Here is a 12,500-nt window from a genome sequence, read left to right as displayed (position 1 = left end):
TAACAAGTGGTGTCAGTTGTTAAGCCTGTGGTTGAATAGTGTTCTGAGTGAAATTGTAGTCAAGCCAGTGAAATAATAGTACAAAATGCAGATGCCAATGAGGTTCACTATGGTGATTGATACTTCTGAAGACGAAAATGAAGGAGTGGTAGGATATGGTGGCTTTGAGGAAGAAAATAGACGAGAACAAATAACGCGCATGATAGAAAACATGGTTGATAATTAGGTTATCAGACCAATAACAAGAACAGCAAACAACAACAGCTTTACCAATGCATTTGAATGAAGACCATAATTACATGAGTAGAAACCAAAATGCACAGGCGAATGAGGTGACTCAAAATGTCATAGGTTGCCTGAATTTTTTGGCGAGAGTTAGGACTTTCAACTACAGACGGTCATATGAAAGATTTCAATTGATGAAGGTTTTTTGAGAGAGAGATGTAACTACATTTGGGTGGTCAGAAAAAGAAAAAGTTCTACAAGTACTTAGAGTCTTTGTAGATACTCCTGCAATGGAGGTGGACTGGTTGGCCCCCAGATTGTCTTCCAAGTTATAGTGAAATTAAGCAATAACTAATAGAGAAATACACCTTGGCTGATGCAAGAAAAAGTGATTTCGTTTTTTGAAAGCTCCGTTATTCATATCTACTGAGATTACAATAATTCACAACTTAGAGTGCCAACCAGTTAGAAGATGGTAAGAAGATGATAGCCTGCAACAATGTACAAAAACTCGTGAATCCATATTTATGTAGCTACAGTATGTGTTCGATGACAATCGCTCGTTGGTGGATCTATGAATGGCGATAGAAAACATTATATATATAGTCTTTCACAAGAGAACATACTGAAGTAAAACCCTCAGTATTCCAGATGGCTGGCAGCCATGAGGTCAACATATTCAAGGAGGAATCTCAACGGGTATTAACAGTGTGGTGGAGAAGGGCATCGATGAGCGTAGAACCCTGCCTTTTAATTCCTTTGCTATTATGCCTGTCAAGCCTACAGCCATCTATCTTGAGATTGCCCGACAAAATACGCCAATATCAATCAAAGTGTGGTATACAACACCCTACCCATTATCAGAAGATGAGGGGACAGAGGAAAGGTAATGTGAGGGAGACCCATCCCTCGCACATGGCAGCAACATCAGTCCAAGTAGTTAGGAGCCCAGGGACAATGGTGGAGCAGGGGTCAACTGGCCTGCATGAGCCCATCTCTTGGTCCAGCATAGGAGCTCGGAGGGCTTTCAAATTAGAGCCTTAATCGATGCAGGTGCCAGCATTTCACTCCTTGAGCAAGGAATTTCCTCGAGCCTAATGCATCCAACGACACCGATTATCCTCGATGCACCAGGAGGAAATGCACTACTTCCAAGATATACTTCGATTGTCAACTTCCAGGTGGGGCCCATAACATTTGTGCACAATTTCTTTACATTGCCCACTTTGGGTATACTTGGTATCGAATGTAATCGCAAGTGCATTCTGATAATAAAATGAAAATGCAAATGCCCAAACAAGAGGGGAGAGACTAGTGAGGGAGGTAACTGCAGTATCAGAGAAAGGGGACATTGTAGGCTCTCAGGTGTTGACCAGCATAGTAGTATCCTTGTCTCAGTCTCTTTCGGAAAGGAAAAAGGTCGTTGTTAGACCACATCGAAAATGGGCACACATGGTGTAAGAGGGCTCGGCAGAGATAAAGTGACAGAATGAGCATTGCAGTAAATAATTTAGCAAAAAAAGTATTGTTTTAGGTAGTGACTCTGTGTGCGAACTTACTGATGATGGAATCATGGGAGTCATGACTAGCTCACACGGAGAAATGCATAATATGTGGATTGATCTATTTCCCTTTAGCATTGAAAGTGGGCAAAGAAACCATGTTAGATTAAGGCCTTATAAAGTACCCATTCATTTCCAAGGAGAAGTAGAAAAGGAAATAAGTATATTCAAGGGAACAAAGAATTATCAAGGAGAGTGAATCCCCCTTGGCTTCTTCAATTGTAGCAGTAAGGAAAAAGGATAGCTCAGTAAGATTGTGTTATAGGAAATTGAATGCAGTCCCAAAGGATAATGTGTTTTCATTGCCCTCGATCGAAGAGTTGCTTGTAAAGGTACTGGATAGTAGATATTTTAAAACTATTTTTTTAAAATCTGGGTAATATCAAATACCTATCCAGGAAGAAAATAAATGAGAAATTACATTTTTAGCTAATGGTCACTTATTTCAGTTTTAATGTTGTCCAATTTGGTTTGAAAATTCTCCTAGTCACTTTTTGAGAGTAATGATGGCAGCCTTGGCTCCCTTAGTTGGTTGTAATGTTCTTGTTGATCTAGATAACATCATGTCAGTTTTCTGTAAGCAGATCATGTTATAACCCTAGAAGGTAATCTACCCTGTAAATTAAAAGTAATTTGTGAACACCACAGGCCGAGTACTCCTAAAGAAGTAGCTGGTTTTCTAAGGTTAACAGGATATTACTGTAAATTTTTTAGGAATTGTGGGAAGTAGCGACACCTTTAGATGCTCTAAAGAAACAAAAGGTAATAGATTGAGGTGTGGAAAAGAAAGGGCTTTTAGGGAACTGAAAGCTGCCTTAACTAGCTATGAGTTACAGGTACTCCCATATTTTAGATTTGATCATCTGTTTCTTATGACAAAAGATGCTATTGGTGGCATGATTTCACAACGAAATGATGAAGGTAGAGAGAGACCTGTTTGTTTTGCTTCTAAGCATTGAAAAGCATAGAGAAGAATTAAAGTACCTTTGATCGAGAGACATTAGCCATTCTGTTAGTTCCGGAGAGGTATTGGTTCTTTTTATTTGGTCAGCTAATTCAGTTGCAAACTGATCATCAGTCATCTAGTGGTTTATTTTACAAAGATGATTCAACTTCCAGGCAAGCTAGGTTAATAGAAAGATTATTAGAAATCAATATACGTGGTTTTGACCACAGCTGGTAAAGCTAAAAAAGTAGCTGATGCCCTCTCCAGAGATGCAGTAATAGGAGTAACTACTAGGTCAAAGAAGAGAAAGGAAAAACCAGTCCAAAATGTGGTCTTAGTCATAAAATAATTCCAAATAGAAAATAGGAAAACAATTGCAATGATAAATCTTAGAATGAGTACTGTGATAGAGTCAGGAGGTGATAAACGAAAAGAAAGAATGAATGCCCTTATTATGCAGGTGTGTTTTACAATGAAGGTTGGGACATAACACAAGTTCTAGAGGGACAAAAAAAAAGAGGGGGGGGGGAATGGATGGAAAGAGTGCGAATAGTGATTAAAGGAGAATCAAAGTTACCCATCCTTTCTTAATGTACTGTGAGAGAAATATTGTTTTAGAGAATACCTTATGCTGTGCATATGAGAAGAGGGAAGTTGAATTTTGTGCATGGGTGGTTCTTCCTCCCTATCTAATTAGTCGAGCCATCCATGTTGTACACGTGTCTGTATGTAGGGTCTTTGGGGTTTGGTAGAACAATAAGGAGGGTATGGGGGTCCTTCTTTTGCATAAGAATATCAATAGAAACGCATTTAAAGTGTTCCCATGCTTATGAATCTATAAGAACATAAACATGGATGTGACAGGACATTTTCCTAATGGTATATCCCAACATAAGTAATTATATTTACTCATTAATGTTATCTGGTACGCTCATACTTACACTGTGGTGGATAAAATGGCAAATTCATCAGCCCAGGCACTGTTCTTTCATTACTAGATTTGGTTGCCTGAAAATATTAATTAGCGATAGTGGACTAGAATTCATAAGGTCCTGTTAATGAGAGAAGTTGACAAAGTCATTTGGCTTCAATACGGAAAATACTTTAATTTCCACGTTGAAGCCTTGTGATGGGCAGTAGGGCTGTCAAATTGAGGAGTACTTTTTTCCTCAGTTTGAGTCAAAGATCTCTAATACTTTTTTCTATTGCTTATTATTACTTCAACCTCTGTCATAGTTTTTCAACTGTAATCCCACCTTACTGTCCAACATCTCTTCCCCTTTTAACTGTCTAGAATTTTGGAAGAGATACCATTGTTTGGATTGCAGTTTTTTTAAACTAATTGTGAGAGCTATGGTGGTCTTACAAACTACCCGATAATATTTAGCACTTGGAAATACCCTCGAGCTGAAATTTGCCCCTCTGATTCCAATTGTGAGCCTGTTTCATATAACATTCTCAGCATTCTGTCTGGTTTGCCTGCTACTATGAATAAAATGGGGATGATTGTATTTTTGAAATGCTCTCAGTCCCATCAAGCAGGTTTGGCTTACACTTGAGCCGCTCCAATCTTAGTGGTACTGTAACGTACGTGTCTTTTTATTTTAACTGATTTTTCTTTATAAGGTAAAGTTCATTTATAGATGCCAACATGTGTCGAGTATTATATATAGATTATTATGTCACTCTTGGTTGATTTTTCTGTGTGTGAATTCGAAGAGGTATTAATTAACCCTGGATAGGTACGCTCCTCGGACACCCCTTTAAGGGTATACTCGGACGCGCGCGACCCCGACGCCAAAAAAAATTCTTGAAAAATCAGTTTTTGCAGTAACCTCCTTTTTTCTTTTTCCAAAAAAAACTTCAATGAATGCTTAAAACAACTGTAAAGATAAATACTACTCATCTGCAGAAAAACTATTTATTATAAATATTTTAAAAAATTAAGTAGATAAAAAGACCTTACATAAAAATTCATAAAAAAAAGTTTATACATATATACACAAATCCTTTTAGGAATTGTTCTTGAATGTTTAGGACACATCTTGATGTATTTTGGATGAAGTCAGACCCATGGAGGTGAAGATCTGAAATGAGAAAAAAAGGGTAACTTTTTTTGGCCAAAAAAATTTGTCCAAATTTCATGAATTTTTCTGGGTACCCAAATGAAATAGGAAGTGGATATTTTTTTAGGGAATAAACATATGTTATCCTAAAATAGAAATATGTAAAAAAATCTTCATTATTTTGTAAATTACATTTATATCAGGGGCCATATCTAAAGGTAATTTTTTGAGTACTTAGAAATTTCGTAAAAAAATACATATATTTAATATATAATATGATATTTATGCAGGTAAAAATATACCAAAATATCACAAATTCTATAGGGAACAAGAATATATATAGATAGGGCAACTTACGCTTCGGATATGTCCACAAAATGGCCGCCAACCACACTGACTCAGACTCCCTAATCTGCCACTTGAAATGTAGGAAGGGTATGTCAATTTCAAGGTGTTATTTACTAATCTAATTATTCTTGGATATGCATAAAAATTGTATGGTGGGTTTCTGGATAATTGTCGATTATTTTACGACTATAAAATTAAAATTCTGACCCAAAAAATTTTTTTGAAGGGAAATAAAATCGAAAAAAAAAAATGTAAAACAATATAATATTTTAGCTAAAAAAATTTGATGATATTCAATCAAAAAAGAAGTAAACAAAATTTTCCGACAAATAAACATCTAGAGGAATCATTACTCTGTGATAGTTCCTTAGTACGTAGTAATTTTGAAAGAAATGGGAAAAAACGAAAAAGTGGCAATCGCAGGAAAATCGAACACATACCTATATATACGCCATATCTGGCTAAAAATAAAGATAGGCATGGGTAGCCAGATCATCTAGAAACACTTTCCAACACTATAAAAATACAAGTTTTGCGACACTACTTGCCAATTCCTTACGGTAACATGACTAAGGAAAAAAATGCAAACCAAATAAAAAGGGGCACTCGCGGAAAAATGGCCAACATTCTACTATACGGCATTTCAGAAAAAAAAAATTTCAGCCACGTACTAGGCAAACCATCAAGGCACATTTTCCGACAAATAAACATCTAAATGAATCATTACTCTGTGATAGTTCCTTAGTACGTAGTAATTTTGAAAGAAATGGGAAAAAACGAAAAAATGGCAATCACCGGAAAATCAAACACATACCTATATATACGCCATATCAGGCTAAAAAAAAAAAAAAAATAGGCATGGGTAGCCAGATCATCTAGAAACAGTTTCCAACACTATAAAAATATAAGTTTTGCGACACTACTTGCCAATTCCTTACGGTAACATGCCTAAGCAAAAAAATGCAAAACAAATAAAAAGGGGCACTCGCGGAAAAATGGCTAACATTCTAATATACGGCATTTCAGAAAAAAAAAAAATTCAGCCACGTGCTAGGCAAACCATCAAGGCACATTTTCCGACAAATAAACATCTAAATGAATCATTACTCTGTGATAGTTCCTTAGTACGTAGTAATTTTGAAAGAAATGGGAAAAAACGAAAAAATGGCAATCACAGGAAAATCGAACACATACCTATATATACGCCATATCTGGCTAAAAAAAAAGATAGGCATGGGTAGCCAGATCATCTAGAAACACTTTCCAACACTATAAAATTATAAGTTTTGCGACACTACTTGCCAATTCCTTACGGTAACATGACTAAGCAAAAAAATGCAAAACAAATAAAAAGGGGCACTCGCGGAAAAATGGCCATTCTAATATACGGCATTTCAGAAAAAAAAAATTTCAGCCACGTGCTAGGCAAACCATCAAGGCACATTTTCCGACAAATAAACATATAAATGAATCATTACTCTGTGATAGTTCCTTAGTACATAGTAATTTTGAAAGAAATGGGAAAAAACGAAAAAATGGCAATCACCGGAAAATCAAACACATACCTATATATACGCCATATCAGGCTAAAAAAAAAAAAAAAATAGGCATGGGTAGCCAGATCATCTAGAAACAGTTTCCAACACTATAAAAATATAAGTTTTGCGACACTACTTGCCAATTCCTTACGGTAACATGCCTAAGCAAAAAAATGCAAAACAAATAAAAAGGGGCACTCGCGGAAAAATGGCTAACATTCTAATATACGGCATTTCAGAAAAAAAAAAATTCAGCCACGTGCTAGGCAAACCATCAAGGCACATTTTCCGACAAATAAACATCTAAATGAATCATTACTCTGTGATAGTTCCTTAGTACGTAGTAATTTTGAAAGAAATGGGAAAAAACGAAAAAATGGCAATCACAGGAAAATCGAACACATACCTATATATACGCCATATCTGGCTAAAAAAAAAGATAGGCATGGGTAGCCAGATCATCTAGAAACACTTTCCAACACTATAAAATTATAAGTTTTGCGACACTACTTGCCAATTCCTTACGGTAACATGACTAAGCAAAAAAATGCAAAACAAATAAAAAGGGGCACTCGCGGAAAAATGGCCATTCTAATATACGGCATTTCAGAAAAAAAAAATTTCAGCCACGTGCTAGGCAAACCATCAAGGCACATTTTCCGACAAATAAACATATAAATGAATCATTACTCTGTGATAGTTCCTTAGTACATAGTAATTTTGAAAGAAATGGGAAAAAAACGAAAAAATGGCAATCACAGGAAAATCGAACACATACCTATATATACGCCATATCTGGCTAAAAAAAAAGATAGGCATGGGTAGCCAGATCATCTAGAAACACTTTCCAACACTATAAAAATATAAGTTTTGCGACACTTCTTGCCAATTCCTTACGGTAACATGACTAAGTAAAAAAATTAAAAACAAATAAAAAGGGGCACTCGCGGAAAAATGGCCAACATTTTATTATACGCATTTCAGAAAAAAAATTTCAGCCACGTGCTAGGCAAACCATCAAGGCACATTTTCCGACAAATAAACATCTAAATGAATCATTACTCTGTGATAATTCCTTAGTACGTAGTAATTTTGAAAGAAATGGGAAAAAACGAAAAAATGGCAATCACAGGAAAATCGAACACATACCTATATATACGCTATATCTGGCTTAAAAAAAATAGGCATGGGTAGCCAGATCATCTAGAAACACTTTCCAACACTATAAAAATATATGTTTTGCGACACTATTTGCCAATTCCTTACGGTAACATGACTAAGCAAAAAAATGCAAAACAAATAAAAAGGGGCACTCGCGGAAAAATGCCCAACATTCTAATATACGGCATCTCAGATAAAAAAAAAGATATGCACGTGTTAGCCCAACATCAAGGCACACTTTCTAACACATAAACATGAAAAAAAATTCAACAATTTACGGCAATTCCTTACTACGTAGTAAATTTTTACAAATATTGAAAAAAAACAGAAATTGGCAACCGCAGTTAAATACCCAATACACCAATAACTACGTCGTATCTGACAAAAACAAAGTCACGCATGGGTAGCCAGATCACCTAGACACACTTTCCAACACTAAAAAAGCAAAAGTTTTACGACACTATTTGGCAATATCTTACGGAAAAATGACTTGGCAAAAAAATGAAAAAAAATGAAAAAGGGGCACTCGTGGTAAAATGGTCCTCGTGGTGATGAACGACATTTTAACTAAAAAAAAAAATCATGCACATGGTAGCCAAACAATCCACCAAGACTTTCCACAACTGATAACCTATACAAGTTGCACCATTCTACGACAATTTCATAATACGTAATAACTTTGATAATTATGCAAATTACCTTAGAAGGGTAAACTCGGTCGCGCTTGACCCCGACGCGTCTCAGAAATCGGGGAAGGAGTACAGCTACAGCAATGCACATCTGGACACTACTAGAGCGTGTAGGCGAGACACCTACTGCAGGTCGATCACCCACAAATTCAGTCACGGGGGTGAGTCACGTGAGAAAAACCTCTTTTTTTTTTGACGCTCGGGGTCGCGGACGACCCACCGTACCGTTCCAGGGTTAATGATTTATAGTCACCAAACCTTTACTTCTTTGAAAAATGTTCACCTCGATCTGTTTCTTCTTGAATTTAAGGATTGATTTTATATTTACCGGAATGCAGAAGTTAATTGTTATTTCAGCAGTAGTTGGTATTCATTTCTCATATTCACTATGTATAAAATGTTTTATATTAAACACATCAGGAGAGGTTGAGTAAAAATTCACTATTGGAAAGGTTTTTAATATCATGCATTTCTTACACGCTCTCAGGCGGGATTATTATTATTATTATTATTATTATTATTATTATTATTATTATTATTATTATTATTCGCCATTTTTCATGGTGGGTAGTTAAATTCAGGAATAATTGGCAACTCAAGGTTTTAATGTAAAATTTACAAGGGTAAAATTTTCAAGTCGGTAAAAGAATAGAGTGAACAAGCTATGCGTATCTGGATTGCTGTCTCCCTTCCTCAGGCTAGAGGGGTGGAAACGATGCTAGCTACGTCTTTATATATAGCTTAGGCAGAGAAGCAGCGAATTTACATTGGCTGCCTCGGGTGTCGTGGGCAGAGTGAATAGAGAGGTTGATAGAATGGCAGATCCTCATTGGCTAAGCCGCTTGCCGAGAGCGGCTGTAGTTCAGTCAGACTGCCTTCCCACTCATTCATGGGGATGAGTCGCCATCTTGTCCTCCGGCAGCTGGGTTCTGATTGGTGGGAGTGCTCGCCGAGAGGGTATGCAGACTAGACAGGCTGTCCTGTCGCAGATCAAAGCTGTCTTGGTCGGTGGTGTCTTGGTTAGAGATAGTGAATGCCCTGCCAGGTACCTCTTGGGCTGACACACATCAAGAACTCGACCGAGTCGCCCAGCTCCTGGTGCACAATGTCTACTCTAACAGATGAGTTAGCTGTGAGATCACGCTAGCTATGGATACCTGGTACCAGGGTGAACAAACGACTGAGAACTCCACCACCTTCACCAATCTTTGCTATAAAGGGTTTATGCATCGTGATTACCAGAAAGTTGAAAAAGCCATGAGAGACATGGTAAACAACCACTTCTTCCATGTGAATGAAAACACGTAGGTCAAGCTGACTATTTATTATCAAACCACCAAGACAAAGTCTCTCATCATGAGGAACACCGCAGTCCCGCCAACTCAGGACATCCTTAGACAGACCAACGTGGTCTATTCCTAGTTATGCCTGTTCCAGGATGCTCTGGACGTTATATTCAAATGACCACAATGTGTTTGTCCAAGACACTGTCATGTCGCGCTCAACAAGGTGCCATAAGAGCTCATGCCCTCCACGTCCGTAACAACATTAAATGTAGGGAAATAATTAAGAGCACTAAGATCATTGGGTGTGCTCCAGATAGCAGGAAACTTTGAATACTTGAAGCTCTACTCATACAGAGAGAAAAACCGGCACTTAAAACTACCCAAGGAATGTTCCTTCTCCCCTCCTGTTGCAGGAACAATACACTGAGGAGTAACCATACCAATCATGACATCTCCAACCAAGACAACTCAGCTGATTAAGACACTGCTGACCAAGGCAACTTTGATCAGCGACAGGACAGCCTGTCTAGTCTGCATACCCTCTCGGCGAGCGCTCCCACCAATCACAGCCCAGCTGCCGAAGGCTAAGATGGCGACTCATCACCCATCAGTGAGTGGAAAGGCAGTCTGACTGAACTACAGCCGCTCTCGGCGCGTAGCTTAGCCAAAGAGGATCTGCCATTCTATCAACCTCAGTATTCAATCTGCCCACGACACCCGAGACAGCCAATGTAAATTCGCTGCCTCTTTGCCTAAGCGAGAATTGCCATATATAAGGATGTAGTTAGTATCATTTCCCCCACTCTAGCCTGAGGAAGAGAGACAGCAGTCCCGAAACGTAGCTTGTTCACTGTATTATTTTGCCTGACTTGTAAATTTTATCGAACTTGTAAACTTTACATTAAAACCTTGATACGCCAATTATTCCTAAATTTAACAACTCACCCTGAAGGATGACATTTGCCCAATTACTGGTTGTATGCAGTAATCCTGAAAAGAAGATAATCAGAACCATTGAGAAGACAAAGTATAAGATCAGTTCAACTGAGGCAGCTATTATTTTTAACAAAATTTGCCTGAAATAGGGTCTACTACTGGAATATTATTATTATTATTATTATTATTATTATTATTATTATTATTATTATTATTGTTATTATTAGTATTATTATTATTGTTATTAAGTGTTGTTGAAAGGAGAGTAGGCAAGGAATATGTGGGCTTAATATTTTGAAAGGTTTCTGAATGTTGAGGACAATAGGGCGGCAGATATAATTGCTGTTGCAGGTATTAAGGGGCCAGTGATGGGAGATGAGAATGAGAGAGAAATTACAAAAGAGGAAGTGAAGAGAGCACCAGATGAAACGAGAGCAGGTAAAGCATCGGTTATGGATGGTGTGATAGCCCAGATGTTAAAGGAAGGGGATGTGACTGTACTTAATAGTTGGTGAGATTGTTTAAGATATGTTTTATGTTGTTATATGAACCAATGGACTGGGTGTGTGCATGTATTGTTCCGTTATACAAAAGTAAGGGAGATGTTCATGAGTGTTGTAATTCAAGAGGTGTTAGTTTGTTTAGTATGGTTGAAAAAGTGTATGGAAGAGTGGTAATTAATAGGATTTAGGATGAAACGGATAATGCAATCTTAGAAGTGCAGGTTGGTTTTATAAGAGGTACATGTAATAATTTCATTATTATTATTATTATTATCATTATTATTGTTTTATTACTACTTGCTAAGCTACAACCCTAGTTGAAAAAGCAGGATGCTATAAGTCCAAGGGCTCTAACAGGGAAAATAGCACAGTGAGGAAAGGAAATAAGGAAACTGATAAAATACTGTGCTAAGTGTACCCGAAAGCAAGAGAACTCTAACCCAAGATAGTGAAAAACCATGGTACAGTGGTTTGATTTTTGAGTGTCCTTCTACTAGAAGAGCTTCTTGCTATAGCTAAAAGAATCTCTTCTATCCTTACCAAGTGGATTGTAGCTACTAAAAAATTATAGTGTAGTAGTTAACCCCTTGAGTGGAAAAGAATTTTTCGATTATCTGAGGGTTGTCTGGTATATGAGGAAAGATGAGAATGCGTAAAGGATAGCCCAGACTATTCAGTTTGTGTTGGCAAAGGAAAAATTAGCCATAACTGGAGAGGGATCGAATGTAGTACTGTCTGGCCAGTCAAAGGACTTTATAACTCAGCAGGTTAATGGTGCTTCTCTTCAACCTTAACAGGAGAGAACCATCTCAAGAGTACTAGCTCAAATCATACTCAGATCCAAATCTTCCTCGTCCATTTCAGGCTTCGATTGATACGCCTTCATCAGCTACTTCGCAGGATTGCTTCTACCTGGGGACCAACAGTTGATTCATATATTGCTTTCTGGCAAATTTCCTCCAGCATGTTTTATTAGTTGAATTTGTCACAACTTCCGTTTCACTCTCAATTAATTTGACCAAAAAACCTGGACAGGAACTCAAACCTACATCAATCGGTTTTTATGGAAATCTTATTGTTTGAGTTTTCTGCCTGATCTTAAACAACTTACAACATGATTATGTCTCTGCTTTACTTTTTAAACAGCTCACTCTATTTGTATTAATTATGCTGATTTCTTAGGCTACCTTACATCACAAGGCCACCTACATCTTTTCATGAAAAGACAATATTTTACATA

This window comes from Palaemon carinicauda, chromosome 18 (genome assembly GCF_036898095.1).
Source record: "Palaemon carinicauda isolate YSFRI2023 chromosome 18, ASM3689809v2, whole genome shotgun sequence".
NCBI classification, from domain to species: domain Eukaryota; kingdom Metazoa; phylum Arthropoda; class Malacostraca; order Decapoda; family Palaemonidae; genus Palaemon; species Palaemon carinicauda.
The sequence above is the reverse complement of the archived record's forward strand: the minus strand, read 5'-3'. Positions refer to the sequence as shown.